Here is a 21,583-nt window from a genome sequence, read left to right on the forward strand (position 1 = left end):
TCAAAGCTGAAAGCTGTGCGGCGGTTATCAGCTGCAGTCACAAGTGATGGAGCGGAAATAGCGACAGTTGAGCACCCAGCAGCCCGTGACCATCCTGCACCTGCTCAACTCACTGAGAACAATATAGTGTCGTAGGGGTGGGGGCAGATTGAACTGACGCTACCTGCGCCTATTTGAAATAACTTTTTCTATTGCCCTTTTTACCCTGCATTTAAATCCCGCGGGGTTTTCCGTTCTCAAGTTCTGACAATGCTTTTTGAAATTTTCTATTGATTCTTCTTCTCTCATCAATTGTTGCGCCAGACTCCAAATGATAACAACTCACAGTGCAATCAACCTCTCTTGCTTGCATAAGGTGCGGTGGCCAAGAGGAAAGGCGTTGGTTTCGTTAACCAAAAATCGCGGGTTCAAATCCCGCCCGTGCCTCGGTGCTGATCCATTCAAAAACGTTTCATTGTCTCGCAAACGCTTGCAGCATGAAATATCATTCACCTATCTTCTTTATAGGACATTTAACCTAATGAAAGTCAATCTGGTCTCTGAAAAAAGCGATGTTCAGAGCAGTTCCCCTTTTGTACCTTCTTCGTCAGAACCACAATAAACTGCTATTATTCTGAGTTCTAACCTCCGCATGTCCACCAAAATCTTGGCATTCTTTCGACTTCATCGCATCCATGGTGTGAACCGAGAACTACAGATTAAGCATCATTTTTTGATTAGAAACACCTCTCGTGACAAAGATAGTGTATTAACAGCTGCAATTTAGATTTCTGTCCAGGTTTCTCGCCCTGATATGCATTGCAGTCAACACTGAATCCACTCAACAGCCGAATTCTAACACGGAGTAAACCGAATCCGGCAGCAGAGGGCGCCAAATTCAAGCACGGGCGTCAGAAACTCACCTGATGGTGTCGGCCAAACCGATAGGGTGGGAGGCGAGTGATGTCACAATAGACCCTCTCCCTGCACTGCACTAAGTTCCCTCTCCCTACAATCCAGTTCAGTTCACTGGGAGAGATTCAGTCAGACATGTTAGTGATAATACTGGCGGCGCTTTGGCACAGTAAGTAGTTACAGTGTTAATTAAACCAGATTAGCACATTAATACACATAGGCTATGTGTAATTAACGATCGGGAATGTCTATGAAGTGCCTGCATCAGAGGTCCCAAAAAATGCCGCAGATAGAAGTAGATTTATATCAACTCTGTTTAAACTCAGGGCGGCACGGTGGCGCAATGGTTGGCACTGCTGCCTCGTTGCACTGAGGACACGGGTTCGATCCCGGTCCCAGATCACTGCCCGTGTGGCGTTTGAACATTCTCACTCCCACAACCTAGATGTACAGGCTAAGTGGACTAGCCACGCTAAAAAGCACCTCTTAATTGAAAACAACTCTAACTTTATAAAGGAACAACAATCTGTTCATTTCATTCCTTCACTTTCGCAGGCCGGCTATATGTAATCCAGTAGCCCAGTCAGCAGTGACAATAACTGTCCCAGAAGTGGGTTCGGTGAAGTTAAATTGCCAATATAAAGGCCCCAACATGTACAAAATGCAATGATATCAGGAGAAACCGGCACAGCCACCGAGATTGATTATCACCAACACCTTAGTAATGAAGAAAGATGTTGGTTCAGGACGATATCTGGCGGTTGCTGACAAATCTAAACAGAACAGTTACATCAGTATAAGCGCATTCGATGCGCTTATACTGAGGACGGGGTGGTCTATTACTGCTCACCGAGGAACAGCGTTAGAGAAAACCTAAAGCCCCGTACACAACGCTGAGTGAGTGTTTACAGCATCACTGAGGTTCCTTTCCGAGAAGGAATTGATCCCAGGCTCAGGCAAGCAATCATGTCTATTTACCGGACATATATCTGTCCTTGTGCAGATCGACAGAGGAATAGTTTGGGAAATCCTGAGAGCTTTGGCTGAAAATATCAGCCATGATTGAATGGCGAAGCACACTCGATGGGCCAAGTGGCCTAATTCTGCTCCTGTGTCTAATGGCCTTATCATCTTATTATTGTACTATTATGACTGCACATTTTATTGTAACTTTAAAACCGGGGATCTAACTACCAGCAGAGGGAGGCACTCAAATGAGGAGTTGAGATGGACGAAAATCATGGCCTGCTCTCGCAGATGAGTCCAAGGACAAAGACGCCTCGTTACCCGTTCCTGTAACGAAATGCAGAATGGATCAATATCTGCTGCGGTACTAAATGTACAAGGTACTTAATGGGCGGCACTGTGGCTCAGTGGTTTGCATTGCTGCCTCACAGCTCCAGGAACCGGGGTTCGATTCCCGGCTTGAGTCACTGTCTGTGTGGAGTCTGCACATTCTCCCACTGTCTGCATGGGTTTCCTCAGGGTGTTCCGGTTTCCTCCCACAATTCCCGAAAATACATGCTGTTAGGTAATTTGGACATTCTGAATTCTCCCTCTGTGTACTCGAACAGGCGTCGGAATGTGGTGACTAGGGGATTTTCAACGTAACTTCATTGCAGTCTTAATGTTAAGCCTAATTGTGACACTAATAAAGATTATTATTATGTACAATAACCGCTGAACAACATGAGAATTACTATCAGTCTGGGACATGGGAAGCACATGGTGCCAGGTTTAGACCTTAATAGATATCAAGTTGTCGATCGAAAATACCTGAAGTTTCTGTTGACACGACATGTTTTATGTTGGATTCCCACGCAGATCAGGGACAGACTTCGTCCAATTGAGACGAAGGGGCGCTAAAGGGCAATTTAGCAAGGCCAATCCAGATTTCCTCCACATCTTTGAACTGTGGGAGGAAATCGCTTCTCGGACTTTTTGCTAAGATGACCGTGAGGTCAGGTGGAATGCGTGGATCTGGTATGTCTCTCTTCTGGGGGCCATGAATTGGATTCAACTTGAATTGGTTTTTGGAGCAGGCATGGAGCTGCATTACGGATTTGCCCCTGTCCACACTCTGAGCTCTAGCTTTGTAACTCTGATAAGGTCTTAAAAAAAACTTGAGCAGCCGGAGGAAACCCTCGCAGACATGGGGAGAAAGTGCAAACTGCACACTCACGGCCGGAAGTGAACCCGGGTCCCTGGCGCTGTGAGGCAGCAGTGCTAACCACTGTACCACTCCTGTTCCACCGCACCATCCCTACTTGCAGGACAATAGAGGCATGGATTCTAAAAGCAGGGAGATCATGTTGGAGTTGTACAGAACTGTCGTGAGGCCACAGCTGGAGTACTGTGTGCAATTCTGGGCGCCACATTATAAGAGGATGTGATTGCACTGGAGGGGTTGCAGAAGAGATTCACCATTATGTTCCCTGGGATGGAACATTTATGTTATGAAGAGAAGTTGCATAGTGTTGTGTGTACAAGATTACGAGGGTCATGGCAGGGTGGATAGGGAGGCGCAGTTCCTCTTAGTTGAAGGGTCAGTTGCGAGGGGACACAAGTTCAAGGTGAGGGGCAGGAGGTTATGGGGATTTGAGGAAAATCTTATTTATTCAGAGGATAAAATCTATAGTAAATCCAGATTTACTATCTGGAGTAAACTAGGTGGGAGGGTGGTAGAGGCAGTGTGCTTCACATCCATTAAATAGTACCTGGATGAGCACATTACACGTCTTCACATTCAAGGCTATGGAACACGTGCTGACAAATGAGGTCCTGTCGTTAGTCCTGTATTTTTCACGTGTTGGTGCAGACTCGACTGACCGGAAGGCCTCATCTGAACTGGTGGTACTGTGTATCTGTGATTCTGAGTGCTATAACATTCCTGGCACTATAATAATTCCGCGAGTGACAAACTTCCAGGATTTCCGCGTACATATTTATGTCCAGGTATTGGCTGCCCAATTTTATTGGCCTTGTCTTTCACTGGCGTGTCACTGGCAATCAGAGGAATGCATTTCTCTGCTGCAATAAAGCAAGATGTGATAATGTTAGAATAACCAGTACCGTGAGCCGGCTGCGGCATTGGGATCGCCACACCATTGAAGGATACGGCCTGCTGGTGTGGGGGCTCAGCTCAACGATTCTGTCTCGCTCAGTAACAAACACTGACTCGGGAAAATGCAGGGCCTTTTCATTGCCATATGAGCATCCGACTTGGGAGCAGGGAGTTGGTCAATCGGCCACTCGGGTCTACTCCAGAATTCAATGAGATCAGGACTAAGGTGACCATGGCCTCAGCTCCACATTCCGTGTAACCCAAGGACGCTGGTAGAGGTATAATCAGTAAGTTCGCAGATTCCGAGAACATTGTTGATGTGGTTAATAATGAAGAGGAAAACCTTAGAATAGTGGCAAATGGCCTCTGAAAATTTGCGAGGTGATGCAATTTGGGAGAACTAGAAAGGCAAGGGAATATATAATGAACAGTAGGACGCTCGGAATTACAGTAACCAGAAGGACCTGGGATGCGTATCCATAGAGCCCTGACAGCACCAGGACAGGTAAATACGGTGGTTAAGAAAGGCTTATGAAATATTTGCGTTTATTTTCCGTTGAACATAAGAGCAGGGAGGTTATGATGAAGCTGTAGAAACGCTGGTTAGGCAACGACTGGATCCCCGTGTGCAGTTCTGGTCGCCGTAGTACAGGAAGGATTTGATTGCAGTAGAGCGGGTGCAGTGGAGATTCCCCAGGATGTTGCCGGGGATGGAGTGTTTCGGCTATGAAGACAGGCTGATTGGCTTAGGATGGTTTTCCTCAGAGCAGAGAAGGCTGAAGGGGGGCCTGATTCAGGTTTATTAAATCTATCTAATCCACCTATTCTGCATATTTTTGGATTGTGGGAGGAAACCGCGGCACACGGAGGAAACCATCACAGACCCTGGGGACAACGTGCAAAGGCCACGAGCTCGTCCAAGGCCAGAGTAGAATCCGGGTCCTGGCGCTGTGAGGCTGCAGTGCTAGCCATTGTACCGCCCCAAATAACCGAACTCTTTGAGCAGGTTTTTGATCATTTGACCTAAATGCTCCTCTGAAACTCCTTTGGACATGTAATGATGTGAAAAGCTCAACATTAATTTAAATTGTTGCATTTGCTATTGTCCAGTGAGACCTGATAGTTTACTGAATGAGTGAGTCTGTACACCAATATATGAACAAGAAGCAGGAGTTTTGGAATCACAGATCGATTCGTCAATCTTACATCTGTTATGAATGCAAGTTGCAATCGTAAACTGGTTTAACTGTGCAGGTGGACTGCACCTCTTGCTATTTTTGAGATGTTTTGTTACAATGTTTGTCACTCACTCTGTAAATTGAACTGCCCATGAGGACGCGCCCCCTGCTGAGCAGCAGCTGGAACTGCCAGTCTGGGGTTTTTGTACGGGATCCCCCATATCTCTGTAGCAGTGTGGGCTGCATGGCTAAGAAATACACGGCTCTGTCGGAGATCATTGTGTTACTGATCGTTAGCTCGGTAGTCTTGTCTTTTTTATCAAACGTAGAAAAAAACCGATTATTGAGGTCGGTGTTCCTTTGCACCGTCTGTCCAATAAGAAGAAACATATACTTTGGAGCTTTCCCGGGCTGCTGACTGTACCAGTACACATAAGGGTTAGCAGCACCTGTTTTCAAGGTGCAGGTTAACGTGACTTCACTTTCCTCTGTAACCGTTATTTCAGATTCCTTTTGTTCCACGGTGTCCTGGTGGCTCCATTCTAACAGAAGTAACAACAATAATGACAATCAGAGTTAGCATCGCATTCAGCAATACGATCATCAGCAAAATAATCTCTGTCATTTTACCAACAATAAAATCAGGGTTACTGCATTCAGGAAGAGAATGGAGTGTTACTGGGAAGGAAATACTGACTGAGAAGTGAGATAATGACGAGCAGCGAAGCGAGATGGTTCCTCATGATCCTTCCTGAGTTTGTGATTCTGCAATGAGAGACATCCTCTGTCAGAGACAGAAATACAGATCCCCGTCACACTGCACTGCTGAACGGGCCAATGAGAGGAATGAACCAGCAGCAGCAATCTCTCGACAATTGGGTCAGAGTGAGAGCAGCAACCGGAAGCAGTGGGCGGGGATACCGCAGTCTGAATATTGAGTGACGTGTGCGGTGACTCTCAGCTGTACTCGGAACTGATGGAGCGGAAATAGCGACGGTTGAATCTTCACTGCACCGTGACCATCCTGCACCTGCTCACTGTTCAAGTCACTGAGAAGAAATATATTGGAAAGGACATGACGGACTAGAATCTAGAATCTTCGAGTCAGGGATGAGGCTACACGATCTATATTGCCCGAGACACTTTGAAATGGTTACCTTATTCTTCTTTCAAACATAGCATTTTCTACATAGCCAGGTAATTGCCTTTACATTTCCTTCTTAAAGTTATTGTTGAATTTTCTTCCTTTTCTTAGACACCTCTTCTGTAGTTCAGCAAATCGCAGTATACATAATGAATGGAACTTTCCTGGGCTTTATTTCTCCCCGATCTTTGTACTATCCAAGGATCTGCTTGAAACAGTTCCGTTTCATCTTCATTGACAGATCCACTCACATTTCAGCAACTCAGTACAGTCTCTCCTTTACTTTCTTTGACCTAAGGAGAGGTGGCCTTGTGGCGTCATCGGCAGCTTCCGTGCCTCTGGCTCCTTAGTCGTAGAGCTTTACGGCAAAGAAGAGGCCCTTTGACACATCGTGTTTGCCCCGGCCATCAAGTACCGATCTAGTCTAAACCAATTTCTGACACTTGACCCGGAGCCTTGCATGCAATGGCGTTTCAAATCATCATCTAAACGCTTCTTTATTGTTGTGAGAGTTTCTGCCTGGACTAGCCTTATGGGCAATGAGTTCCAGGTTCTCACCGCGCTCAAATTCCCTCTAAACCTTCTGCTTCATACCTTAAATCTATGCCCCTTCGTTGTTGACCCTTCTGCTAATGGAAAGGTTTTTTTTTAACCCCTCGATTTGGTCCTCCTCAGTATTCTCTGCTTTAAGGACAATATCCCAACTATCTAGCCTCTCGTCAGAGCTGAAACATTCCTGCCCAGAAAACCTCCTGATTAATCTCTTCTGCAGCCTCTCTGCTATAATCTCATCCTTTCCGTAAGGTGGCGAGCAGATGTGCACAAAATACTCCAGCTGAGGACTAACCAGCATTTTATACGGCTTCATAATTACCTCCCTGCTCTTATATTCCATGTCTCAGCTAATAAAGGCAAGTATCCTGTATGTCTTCTTCACCACCTTATCTACTTGTCCAGTTGCCTGCGGGGATCTGTGGGCATGAATACCAAGGTCCTGTACTTCTTGGTGTGCTGCCATTCATTGTGTGTTTTCTTGCAAAGTTCGTCCTCCCAAAATGCATCAGTGTTAAATTCCGTTTGTCACTGTTCTGCCCATCTGGCCCTTCCGTCAATATCATCCTGCAATCTATACCATTCCTCCTCGCTATTTAGCACACCGACGATTTTCATGCTGTGTGCGAACGACGGTTGGGTATAGCTCAGGAGATTGGAAAGCCAGAAGGGTCTGGATTCCTGTTCCAGCTCTGGAGTGGTTGCGGCCTGCCTCCCAGTGACGTTGCAATGGGTTGGACCTGCCTTCCGACAGATAGAGCCAGAGAAAGAAGTAACGAGAAGAATCCAGATTTGGATAGTCAGTTCTCATTCCTGACATCGATGTTTTCACATACAAATCAATGACCTTAAATCCATTCAGAAACCCCCATTGTGAACCGGGTTGGACAGAATCCTCCAGCAGAGGGCGCAAAGTCCAGGCATGATAGTTAGAAAGTCACATGAGACCAAAGCCAGACGTATATTCAGTGATGTCACAGTGGGCCTGGCTCCCTTGCTGTGTCTGGGTGGGACATTGAGCTGAACAGAGCCTGAGTTCCTTTGCTTCTCCCAATCTCTAACTCATTCCATTCCCAATCACTGAGAGATTCAGTCAGACATGTTTCTAATAATACTGGCGGGGCTCTTGCATATTAAGTACTGGATTATGCACCATGGGACCCGTGCTCTCTGGTTGTGACTTCTAAAGAAATAAAATAATTTAAATGGATTCTGACCCTTCTTTTCTGATATGAAAGAGTAAACGCAAATCACGAACAGGCCTCACTCATTGCAGCATATCCATGGAAGTGTTACTAAAATGCCTGCTCTCGGATAACTGCACAGGCTACACACTTTCAGAATGACCCGGCAGGTTTTTGTACGGCGCTGAATGGTTTTCAGTTCACTGTGCCTCACTGCACAGAGATAGGTGGCGGTGTCTGTCACTCGAACGTCACTAACATTCAGAGAGCTGTGTTTCTCTGCTGAACTGAACCGAGCTGTGATCCTGCCCTGATCGCTGGTGCCGATCGCCAGGTGCTGCATGGTTCCATCCGGGTATTGTCTGTACCATTGTAGGATCATTCCTGCTACTGTGGTGGAACAGGCCAAGGATGCAATGTCTCCCTCGGGAATCACCATTGACTCTGGAGACTGCGATAACTCGTCACTGCCAGCGGCATCTGAGATGTAAAATAACATGAATAATTTAATATCACACAGACGGCGAGAATATGATATAGCACAATCAACTACAACATGACATAACAATATATACAATAAAGGAAACTGTACGTCCCTATAACATGACATGTCTGATGTGTGACATATTCCTGCCAGATATAGTGATTACACTCACACGGAGAGAAGAGTAAGAAATTCAGGGAGATAATCACTAAAGTGAAGCTCAGCTTCATGTTGGATCCTATCGATCTGTGTTGAGTAGCTCTCGGTAGTGTTCAGGACCAGAGACAATACCGCGGAGGCAGCGCTGTTGTCCATCAAACTGAGTCTAACACCAACTGCACCGTGCCCGCCCGAGCCGGGTCTCAGGGGCTTGTGATCACAAAGTGAAGCTGTGAAGGAGATTCAGCATTGGATGGGGTGTGGGTCGTAGAATTCGCATGCGCAGAGCACCGCCTATGTGGAGTCAGACTGAGGACACGTGTGCTGTTTCCCTGCAGATTTAGTGACGTAAGTCTGTAAACCGAGTGACGTTAGTGGGACTGGTTGAAGGGGCAGAAATATCTTTCCCGGAGCTGATCTGAACATCCAGCCCTGAGTTTTAGAGAATTAACAGCTGATCAGAAATAGCAAGGCTGGGTTACCCTGGAGACTCGCTTGATGACGGATCTGTCGGTCGGATCGGATTCTGCAGTTTAATCTTACTGCCGCTGCTGGTAACAGGTGGGTTAGTTTCATTCGAGATTAATGTGGTCCCCTCCCCCGCCCCGGTGTGGGTTTGTGTGGCTGACATCGCCGCTGATCGATGGCTCCACATCATGTCTGCATCTGCCCGAGATTCTGTCGAAACTCCAACAGACAGGAGCTCCAAGACACAGTACAAAGTACGGGAGTGGGACTGTTGTCCACCATGAACTCAGTCTGTGAATCCTGCTCCTGAGTAACTATTCAGAGCCACTTTCTCCACCCAGAGATACAGAGAGAGGTTTGGCTGCCTGAGCGGTGCTGTTGCTGTTTTGTTTTTTGCCTCGCTGCTTGTCTGCTGACATGAGTAACACAGCACAAGTGAAAGACTGAAACTTTCTCCTGAACACCACACGGACTGCAGCGGTTCAAGAAGGCAGCATCAAAGGTTAAACTAAAAACAGTAACTTCTTCTTCTGTCTTAACATCAGACGGCAGTAGCCGAGAAACAGAATTCCCATCACTCAGATCAGAAATACATGCTGAAACAGGAAATAATCATATGTTTAAAATTCCGATTGAAACCATGATTTCAAATGCGATGAAATGTGTTTGTTCCACAATTACTTTCCGAAATGCCCCGCCCGCACCAGCCCCATACAACCCAGATACTGGGTGGCCGCATTGTCGCCGTCTGATTTGTAAAGGTTGAAATTCGAAGCAACACCTTCTATTCTATTTAGGGGCAGCAGGGTAGCATGGTGGGTAGCATAAATGCTTCACAGCTCCAGGGTCCCAGGTTCGATTCCCGGCTGGGTCACTGTCTGTGTGGAGTCTGCACGTCCTCCCCCTGTGTGCGTGGGTTTCCTCCGGGTGCTCCGGTTTCCTCCCACAGTCCAAAGATGTGCGGGTTAGGTGGATTGGCCATGCTAAATTGCCCGTAGTGTCCTAATAAAAGTAAGGTTAATGGGGGGGTTGTTGGGTTACGGGTATAGGGTGGATACGTGGGTTTGAGTAGGGTGATCATGGCTCGGCACAACATTGAGGGCCGAAGGGCCTGTTCTGTGCTGTACTGTTCTATGTTCTATGTTCTATTCCGCACCATCAAGAATCGGTTGTCTTTCTCAGCATTTTCTCACTTCACTTTCTTGCGTCTCCAATGATGGTTTAAGACCTGTAGGTGGGGAACTGCCCGTCAGTGAATGGGAACAATCCGAGCTGGGATACAATCAGTACCTTATAAGAAGAATCGCTGCATATTTCCAGACGGGGTTAGGAATGGGTTTGCTGGTCTGGTTATTGTAGGACGGAAACACATGTTTGTGAATTGTGTCAGAAAACATTAAACAGACATTCGAAAGGAGAATTAATATTGGAGGGACTCTGACCTTGGCGTTTGTTATAAAGTCTGCAACCACTGCCTCATGAAATGTGCTAATTTTCTACAAATGTCTGTGAACCAATAAAATACACCAGTCATCCAGACTCTGTGTATCGGCTTTGATCAAAGGGTCCTAGAAGGGGAGACCTGAGATGGAAAAGGTTCACACAATAATTCAGACAGAAATGGAAAGATCATAAACAGACTAAGTGTGAGTTACCGAACCATAAATTAACTTGTGAAATTCATTTCAGTACAAATGCAAGTTATAAACTAACGAATATAAGTATTCAGTTCCTGCTCACTTGTTCGTATTGAGTGTTGTGTTTGATTTTGATGTTGTATTAATGAGCCTGTGACCCTCACAGGCTGAGTAGTTGTGTTCGTCTATCATTGCGAGAGCGCCCTCTGCTGCGAAGTAACTGGAACTACTAGTGTGAGTTCATGTACGGGACCCGCTATAACTCTGCAGCAGTGTGGGCTCCATGGCGCAGAAATATACGGCACTGTCGGAGAGATCAGCTCCGGCGATATTTAAAGGAGCCGTTTGGTTTTCTTTGTGTAAAACAGCCGAGAACCTGGCTGGGAAATCTGGAGACTTATCTGAACTGCCCGTGCTATATATTTTCATTACATTCCTCGGAGGATTCCCGGGAAACTGAATGTACCAGAACAGAGTGTCAAAAACAGCTGTCGAGTATCTACAGTCCAGGTTAATGCTCTGTCCTTCCAGAACCGTTATCTCAGATCGATCCTGGGACACTGAATCTTCACCATTTGTTCCTGGAACAAAACACAAAATGTATTCAATATCTGGGAGTGAAGATAACACACAGAACACATGGTGAACATTTAAACATCGACTCACCGGGAAGCATGGCCATTATTATCAGTAACCAACATGGGGAACACATGGTGTCTGGATTAGAGTTCGGCAGAAATAAATCCGATTTGAAATATGTTCTGGTATTAAAGCAGAAATTCAGATCAGGAGAATCTTCACTGACTGGGAGACTGAGGGGCGTTTCCCAGCGACATGATTGGCTGATCTGTCGACCCTGATGACAGTTGGGGCGCCAATCAGTGTTAGTCCTGGACGAATAATATCTTCTGATTCTCTCCTTCTCCCTGTCTTTCTCTGTCCCTCCATCTCTGTCTTTGTCTCAAGGTCTGCCCCGCCCTATCGCTCGGTCTCTATATATCTGTTTCCCCTTCCTCTGTTTCTGACCCTCTCTCACACACTTCCTCTGCCTCTTTCTTCCCTTTTCCTTGAAGTTCAGACTGTAGAAAACCCAATTCGTCCAACTTCCTCATTTCAAGGAGTTCATCAAAGTGTTCAGTTAATAGGAGCAGCTGAAAAAGGTAAAATATAATAGCCACAGGATTAGGATAAACATGGCAGCAGTTACATTTAGATCCCAAAATAATACAGGATATTTGTGTGAATTATGGCCATATTAACATATTTTCGATGTATTGGTATTTTAGAGTCAGGATCTCATCGAGATCTCCGTGATTTCATATTGTTTAAAACCAGCTTCCTTAAACAATGTGACTGAGATATCACACTAAACAACGGTATTAGAACATAGAACATAGAACAGTACAGCACAGAACAGGCCCTTCAGCCCTCGATGTTGTGCCGAACAATGATCACCCTACTTAAACCCACATAACCCGTATACCCTTAACCCATTAACCTTACACTACGGGCAATTTAGCATGGCCAATCCACCTAACCCGCACATCTTTGGACTGTGGGAGGAAACCGGAGCACCCGGAGGAAACCCACGCACACACGGGGAGGACGTGCAGACTCCACACAGACAGTGACCCAGCCGGGACTCGAACCTGGGACCCTGGAGCTGTGAAGCATTGATGCTAACCACCATGCTACCGCAGGATTTAAAGCAAATTTGGAATTAGCTCCATGTATAACTTTATAATCATTGAAATAAATTGCAATAATAAAAATATGAACCAAAAATAATGTTACGTCATTATACATAGGGGCTGGTTTAGCTCACCAGGCTAAATCGCTGGCTTTTAAAGCAGACCAAGCAGGCCAGCAGCACGGTTCGATTCCCGTACCAGCCTCCCCGGACAGGCGCCGGAATGTGGCGACTAGGGGCTTTTCACAGTAACTTCATTGAAGCCTACTCGTGACAATAAGCGATTTTCATTTTCATTTTTTTTCATCAACGTCCTTCAGTAATTTGAGAATTCGATAATTTTCCAGGAACGCGCCATATACCTCAGATCGCCACCAGATGGAGCTCGCTCACCATGTTTTTCTGTTCACTGCACTCGGCATAGTAGAGACAACATGGTGTTTGTGCGACGAGTCTCGTCATCCAAGGCGTCAAATGGATCTCGGAAATGATTGTTTCCTCATTGCTTCCACACTTTTAAAAGATTTACCTGAATATTTACCATTTGAGCTCCTTCTGACTGTTTGAGGGTCTGTAATGCACTCCCAGTAGCATGAGAGCGCCTTTATTGGCCCTACACTCAATCGGTGTGTCGTCAATTGGTCATCTTCCAACATATCATCCCTTGTCATTTTTGTAATTGATTATCTAACCAATTTAGCCACCCCACCCTTTTTATACCCTGTCTATCTCTGTCTGAAAACCCTGACAGGAGGAATATTGAACTGCCATTCGGTCCCTCTCTATCTGTTTCTGCAGTAACTATTAATTCATACTCTTATCGGTGCCCTAAACTGGCCTATTTTGTTTACTGTGCTCACCATATTGAATTATATCCCCATTGCCACTGTCAAATCTTCCTTTTTATTTTCTATCAATGGATTCCTTTGTTGTCCAGATGCACCCAATGATTTTCCACCTTCCAGGCCCATTCTTGATTATTCCACATCTGAATTAACCAATCAGTTCCCACCCTCCTGCCAAAGCAGTTTACCCCTTCCCAGCAGCACTCGACAAACGCCCGACAGGAAACCACTTTACCGCCACCTCTGAGTCAGGTCTGCCAGTCGGGCAGCACATTCTCGGGGATGTTGACGGTGGACTCTGCAAAATGAGCGTATGTTTCAGTGAAAATTGTTATTTTGGAACTCGAGGCTGTCAGTGGGGAGGTGGTGACCTCGTGGCATTATCACTGGGTAAATAAATCAGAAATCCTTGTTTGAATCTCACCATGGCGGGTGTTGGAATTTAAATCATTCAGGTTTGTTATTGTAAAAAATACAGTTCTACAGGAGACTGCAGATCCACAGCAATGTGATTGACTCTTTTTCACAAATACTTTCATTGGGATTTTTAACATTTAGTAACAAGGTGTATGCACAACATGAGACAGAGCCATTGGTAAGAATACAAAAGAAGAAACAAAGCAACAGCAACGTCATAAACATCTGTAAAACAGGTCGTCACTTTAACTGTGAACCAGGTTCTGTGCTCACATTCCCTTTTGTACATTTATATTTACAATCAAAGTCAGAACTTTTAACTTTATATTTACGCTCATTTTGAACGGCGAAGTGGGGAGCGGGTGGGGGGGGTGGTGTAGAAGTCCTGTTCCCCCATTGAGTTTTCGAGGGAGGCTCGGATGGTCCATCTCCTCGGTTTTCCATGTGTGTGTGTTGGGAGGTACTCAAAAGGACAGACACAAACGATACTGTAACTGGCTTAGAGGAAATGCCAGAGACTTAACTGAACCAACTTTGAGATAGAAAAAACGGTCTTCCTGATGGATAAACAGGAAAAGCCAGTGTGGGAATCCAGGCTCAAAGTTGATTTACAATTACCCCTCCTTTCTTCTACATGAACGGTATTTAGGCTGCAGCATGTTACACACCAAAACACAAAGAGGTCAAATATAAGAAACACATAATTGTCAATTCTGAAACTCAACTCAAGCATTGAATAACGAAACAAATATTGTGTAAAGTCGGTTGCTTTGTTCTGTAGGATTTAAGAATGCTGCATTAATAATAGAAGAGAGCATTTCGCCGTTAGAGATTTGCTGAACAAATTCTTCAGTTCAATATAAGTTCTTCTTCTGGCTTGTAAGTTTAAACATCTGTTTTAAAGAAACAGACGTGTTCTTTTAAGAAGTGACATGGCCTCTCAGCAAAGCTGAACCATGCAAAGCTGTTTCTGTGGTGTAGTGGTTACCACATTTGCTTTATACTCGAATGGTCCCTGGTTCGGAACCGGGCAGAAACATCTGGTGTTTTCAGTTTAGTCTGTTGTTGAATATTACCTCAATCTCGTAACTGATCTTCATCATCGAGGAATAGCACGAGTTTGGAACTTCTGTGGGCCAGTGGCGCAATGGATAATGCATCTGACTACGAATTAGGAGATTTCAGGTTCGACTCCTGGCTGGTTCGCAGTTCCTAGTGTTGGAGTCCCCTTTAGTTCAGTAGCAAAGCTGAACCATGCAAAGCTGTTTCTGTGGTGTAGTGGTTACCACATTTGCTTTATACTCGAATGGTCCCTGGTTCGGAACCGGGCAGAAACATCTGGTGTTTTCAGTTTAGTCTGTTGTTGAATATTACCTCAATCTCGTAACTGATCTTCATCATCGAGGAATAGCACGAGTTTGGAACTTCTGTGGGCCAGTGGCGCAATGGATAATGCATCTGACTACGAATTAGGAGATTTCAGGTTCGACTCCTGGCTGGTTCGCAGTTCCTAGTGTTGGAGTCCCCTTTAGTTCAGTGGGTTGGACAGCTGGTTCCCGATGCAGAGCAAAGTGAGCAGGGCATCATCAATTCTCGTTTCAGCTCTGGTTATTTATAAAAGCCCTGCCCTCTCAATTTAACTTCAAACAAAACATAACTGATCTCCAGTTCAGCAAAGTTCAATATCTGATCCTTTGATAAGTTGAGACATCAGTTTTAAAGAAACGGGTTCTTGCAATAAGTTACATGGCATTTCAGCGGAACCATTAGCAGCTGCAGCAACACATTGAGGTTCAACATTGCTCAGGGCCACTGATTGCAACACTCCCAGCAATTTCGGTCGTGTAGTGGTTATCACATTCGTCTAACACGCGAAAGGTGAGTAGGAATGTCAGGATAGATAGGATGAATGCGTGGCTCGAGAGATGATGCAAGAGGGAGGGATTCAAATTCCTGGGGCATTGGGACCGGTTCTGGGGGAGGTGGGACCAGTACAAACCGGACGGTCTGCACCTGGGCAGGACTGGAACCGATGTCCCAGTTTTCTAGAGCTGTTGGGGAGGGTTTAAACTAATGTGGCAGGTGGATGGGAACCAATGCAGGAAGTTGGAAGGTAGTAAAACAGGGACAGAAGCAAAAGGAAGTAAGGGGAAAAGTGCTAGGCAGAGAAGACATAGTCAAAAATCTAAAAGGGCGACAGTGACTGAGGGGAGCTCAGTGAATAGGCCCAGTAATAACAAAAGGAATAAAACTGGAGATGTAATTAGAACAGAGAACAGAACAGCACAGAACAGGCCCTTGATGTTGTGCCGAGCAATGATCACCACTACTCAAACCCACGTATCCACCCCATACCTGCAACCCAACAACCCCCCCACCTTACTTTTTAGTACACTACGGGCAATTTAGCATGGCCAATCCACCTAACCCGCACATCTTTGGACTGTGGGAGGAAACCGACGCACACACGGGGAGGACGTGCAGACTCCGCACAGACAGTGACCCAGCGGGGAATCGAACCTGGGACCCTGGAGCTGTGAAGCATTTATGCTAACCACCATGCTACCGTGCTGCCCCAAACATGCAGCTTGACCAACAGAAAACCTAATCGAAGGGCTCGTCTGGGATTTGAACCTGGGACCTCTCGCAAATTCCAACAGCGGCACACCCAAAGCGAGAATCATACCCCTAGACCAACGAGCCCCAAAGATGTTAAGATTCAAAACAGAGGTAAAAAAAACCAACATAAGTGTACTTTACCTGAATGCTCGTAGTATTCGGAATAAAGTAAATGAGTTGATGGCACAAATCATCGTAAATGACTATGATTTAGTGCCCATTACTGAAACATGGTTAAAGGATGCTCACGACTGGGAGTTAAATATCCGAGGGTATCAAACTATTCGAATGACAGAGTGGATGGTAAGGGAGGTGGTGTTGCTCTGTTATTTAAGGATGACATCCGGGCAATGGTATGGGATGACATCGGTGCTATGGAGGATATCCATTTGGGTGGAAATCAGGAATAGTAAGGCGAAAAAGTCACTGTTAGGAGTAGTCTATTGGCCACCAAATAGTAACGTTATGGTGGGGCAGGCAATAAACAAAGAAATAACTGATGCATGTAGAAATGGTACAGCAGTTATCATGGGGGATTTTAATCTACATGTCGATGCTTCACAGCTCCAGGGTCCCAGGTTCGATTCCCGGCTGGGTCACTGTCTGTGTGGAGTCTGCACGTCCTCCCCCTGTGTGCGTGGGTTTCCTCCGGGTGCTCCGGTTTCCTCCCACAGTCCAAAGATGTGCGGGTTAGGTGGATTGGCCGTGCTAAATTGCCCGTAGTGTCCTAATAAAAGTAAGGTTAAGGGGGGGGTTGTTGGGTTACGGGTATAGGGTGGATACGTGGGTTTGAGTAGGGTGATCATGGCTCGGCACAACATTGAGGGCCGAAGGGCCTGTTCTGTGCTGTACTGTTCTATGTTCTATGTTCTATGATTGGTTTAACCAGGTCGGTCAAGGCAACCTTGAGGAGGAGTTTATAGAATGCAGATGCACTAGTGATAATGTACCGAAACTTAATAGACTCTGGCGTGTCTCTTGAGTAGCTCGCCGTGATCGTATAGTGGTTAGTACTCTGCGTTGTGGCCGCAGCAACCTCGGTTCGAATCCGAGTCACGGCATTGCAGGAATGGCAATGACACGGCATTGGGAGTGCCATTATTTTAGCTGGGGCTGGTTTAGCTCACTCGGCTAAATCGCTGGCTTTTAAAGCAGACCAAGCAGACCAGCAGCACGGTTCGATTCCCGTACCAATAGGGGAATGGGGAGGGGAGACAATGGGAGAGGAAGACTTATCAATGGAAGCAATGAAAATAAGTTGATGGAAATAAACATGTGGTGAAGCGAGAAGAGTGATTTCACGGTGCGAAGTTGTTGAGCCTACTGTAAAATCCGCAAGGCTGCACCGTGCCGATTCGGAGGATGAGGGGCTGTTCCTCGGCGTTGTGCTGAGCTACATGGGAACATTGCAGCAGGCCAAGATCGGACATGTGAGCAGGACAGTGAGTTTAAATAGCAAGCGACAGGAGAGTCTGCCACCTGTAACTGGCTTAGAGGAAATGCCAGAGACTTAACTGAACCAGCTTTGAGAAAGAAAAAACGGTGTTCCTGATGGAGAAACAGGAAAAGCCACTGAGGGAATCCAGGCTCAAAGTTGATTTGCAATTACCCCTCCTTTCTTCTACATGAACGGTATTTAAGCTGCAGCATGTTACACACCAAAACTGTGTGATGCTTCGATAAGTTGAGACATCAGTTTTAAAGAAACGGCTTCCTGCAATAAGTTAAATGGCCTCTCAGCTTAAAAAAATAGAAGCTGCAGCAACACATTGAGGTTGAACATTGCACACGTCAACTGTTTGCGGCGCTCCCAGCAGTTTCTGTAGTGTAGTGGTTATCACATTCGCCTCACACGCGAAAAGTCCGCGGTTCGAAATCGGGCAGAAACATCCCGTGCTTATCATTGTGTGTGACGAATGTTTGCACAAAATACGTTTGTTTCTCAATCTCACGCGTTCGAAGAAGTTCCCAGTTGGTCTCGCATAAGGTATTAAAATTCCTGCAACAAAGTCGGAAATACTGAATTTTCAAGACGCGGGGGGAATAAAATCCTTTCCTATTTTGCCACAATTCGGGTATTAGCAGTTTGTTCCACCACCACAGAATCTATTGGGTTTACAGATGCAGATGAACATATTTAATCACCATTTCAAACATGTATAAATGTACGATTAAAGCAACTTACTGCGGATGCGTCAATCGGAAACAAAATCAGAAAATTTATTTGCGCCGCAAAGAATTCATGTTGCTTGACCAAGGGAACACTCCATCGAAAGGCTCGCCCGGGATTTGAACCACCGATCTCTCGCAAATTCCGACAGCAAGACACCCAAAGCGAGAATCATACCCCTAGACCAACCAGCCACGCAGATGCAGGCAAAGCATACTGTCATTGCCATCGAACGTCCATCTAACATCAGCGGAGAACGCCGAAAGTACTGCAACAACTCAGGGACTCAGGCGGCATTTGTCAAGTGGAAACAAGATTGAAACCCAAATCTGCGATGTAAGGACACGCAAAATGGGTGCAGCATTTACAGTGTGAAACTGCTGAATACACACTGAGTGTAAAAGCTGTATTGAGCCCAGTGGAAAGATGCGCTGCTGTTCCTCGAGTGTCTGTTGAGCTGTTTTGGAACATTTCACGACGCCGAGGTCCGGGAGGTCAGCGTTAAGATCCAGCTCTCCAGTCAGTTCAATTCTCCACTTTGGCTCAGTGGATTAGATGGGTCACGCCCCTGTGGTTAACACAGATCTGGAGCATCAATTTTATCCAAACGCACTCCAGCTCAGACACTGTCTCTCTCTCTCGAGCATCATCTGTGGGGAGAGAAACGACGTAAACATCCCGAGTCCTGAGAAATCTTTTTCAGAGTGGGCCAATGTAAATCAACCCCGCCGTCAGCATCGCAAACAATTCGTAATCTCTGACCTGGAGTAAAGAGCTTGTCCTGGATTTAAACCCACGACCACTCCCGTAGGCATTGATTGAAAATCTCTAAACGAGAACCAGACCTCGAGACCAAAGAGCACAAATTTAAGTCCGACATTCAGCAAAATATAATTTATGTTAATTTCGATATAATTTCTACATCTCACGCCGTTATATGTTGAGACATCTGTTAATTTAAGAAACAGCTGTCGCTTGCAACAAGGGACTTGGCCTCTCACATAGACCTTCAGAATCTGCAGCAACAGTGAGGTTGTACATTCCGCACGTCGATTGATTGCCAGCGGTTTCTGTAGTGTAGTGATTATCACATTCGCCTCACACGCGAAAGGTTCCCGGTTGGAAATATCGAATATTTAGCATTTCGTGTGAGAAAAGTTTGCACAATTATTGGGCACAAAATAATTCTGTTTCCTGATTGTTGCCGGAATCTCGTGTGTTCCAGGACTATGAAATTTCGTCTCACATGAGCCACTACACTGAATTGAACATTAAGGCCCAAGCACTGAATTTTCGGCAGGCAATGAGAGGTGAACAAGAGGATGCTTCAAACGGAAACAAAAACAGAAAATACTGGATAATAGGTGGGAAATGACGAAAATGTCTCGGGCAGAAAGAAAAAGGGAATGTAAATGAGGCTAATCAAGGCTATGAAAGGTGCTGATGGCGCATCAAGCGGTCAAAATGTGTTAATGGCAGAACAAAGGTAAGCAGTGCGTCAGAGAACAATTACAAACAGGGATCAGATTGCTGAAGTAGGATGGGGAGGGGGGGAATGCTGAGGGTAAAACATATCAATGGAAGGAATGATAAGTTGGGTCAAGGCGTTCCGGGAGTAAGGAGGTGATGCGCTTCATGATCAGCCTCTCAAAGCACTTCATTACAATTGACGTCAGGGCCGCCTGCTCCAAAAACTAATTCAAATTGAATCCAATTCATGGCCCCCAGAAGAGAGACATACCAGATCCACGCATTCCACCTGACCTCACGCTCATCTTAGCAAAAAGGCGAGAAGCGATTTCCTCCCACAGTTCAAAGATGTGTAGGAAATCTGGATTGGCCTTGCTGAATTGGCCCTTAGCGCCCCTTCGTCTCAATTGGGCGAAGTCTGTTCCTGATCTGTGTGGGAATCCAACATAAAACATGTCGGGTCAACAGAAACTTCAGGGATTTTCCATCGAAAAATTGATTTCTATTAAAGTCTAAACCTGGCACCATGTGCTTCCCTTGTCCCAACTGATAGTAATTCTCATGTTGCTCGGCGGTTATTGTACATAATAATAATAATCTGACTTCGGAAACTGTGATGGTGGGTATGGGTGAATTAAGGGCTGCTGGGGCACTTGACAGCGGATTGTTGGTTACCTGCTCAAACCGAGCATAGAATGCATTAAGTTCATCGGGAAGGGATGCGCTGCTGCCAGAGATACAGTAAGACGTCTTACAACACCAGTTTAAAGTCCAACAGGTTTGTTTCAAACACGAGCTTTCGGAGCGCAGCTCCTTCCTCAGGTGAATCACAAAACAGAATCATTTAACCTGGTGTTGTAAGACTTCTTACTGTGCTCACGCTAGTCCAACGCCGGCATCTCCACATCATGGCCAGAGATACTGCTCGACCCGGACCGGTTATGTAGATCTTTGGGCTTTTTTTCTGAGGGATTCTTCTCCAGAGACCGCTGGGATAGGCCCATTGAAGATTTTAAGACCGATGTGGTTGGATTCTCAACTGAAAAGGTAATCAAAGGTTATCCGGGGTCGGTGAAATGTGAATCTGAGGTCATGTTCGCATCTGTCACGAACTTATTGAATGTTGGAGAAGGCTCAAGGGGATGAATAGACAACTCCTGCTCAACATTCGTCTGTCAGCAGGTCCGTGAGGAGGTGTCACAATCTCCTGAGTTATCGGGGGAGACACAACATCGTTGAGCTATTCCCCAGCTCGGCGCCATGAAGGATATTGCAGCGATAGAGGCAACTCCATGCCGCAGCCGGTGCACGGTACGTGTTATCTGAACAGGAAAATTGCTTATTGTCACGAGTCGGCTTCAAATAAAGTTCCTCTGAAAATCCCCTAGTCGTCACATTCCGGCGCCTGTTTGGGGAGGCTGTTACGGGAATCGAACCGTGCTGCTGGCCTGCTTGGTCTGCTTTCAAAGCCAGCGATTTAGCCCTGTCCTAAACAGCCCCTAAAAACATATCATCCAGAAGTGGAACAACAATTCGTCTCTGGGTGGGATCGAACCACCAACCTTTCGGTTAACAGCCGAACGCGCTAACCGATTGCGCCACGGAGAC

The 21,583-nt window shown here is 45.9% G+C and overlaps 2 non-coding genes across 2 annotated transcripts; one reads left to right on the forward strand and one right to left on the reverse strand.

The window, feature by feature from the left end:
- Window positions 1–17,324: 17,324 nt before the first annotated feature.
- trnah-gug lies at window positions 17,325–17,396 on the forward strand. The gene has a single exon. It is a non-coding gene; the product is annotated as a tRNA-His (tRNA).
- Window positions 17,397–21,509: 4,113 nt separating this feature from the next.
- Window positions 21,510–21,583, reverse strand: trnan-guu. The gene has a single exon. It is a non-coding gene; the product is annotated as a tRNA-Asn (tRNA).

This window comes from Scyliorhinus canicula, unplaced genomic scaffold (genome assembly GCF_902713615.1).
Source record: "Scyliorhinus canicula unplaced genomic scaffold, sScyCan1.1, whole genome shotgun sequence".
Taxonomy (NCBI): domain Eukaryota; kingdom Metazoa; phylum Chordata; class Chondrichthyes; order Carcharhiniformes; family Scyliorhinidae; genus Scyliorhinus; species Scyliorhinus canicula.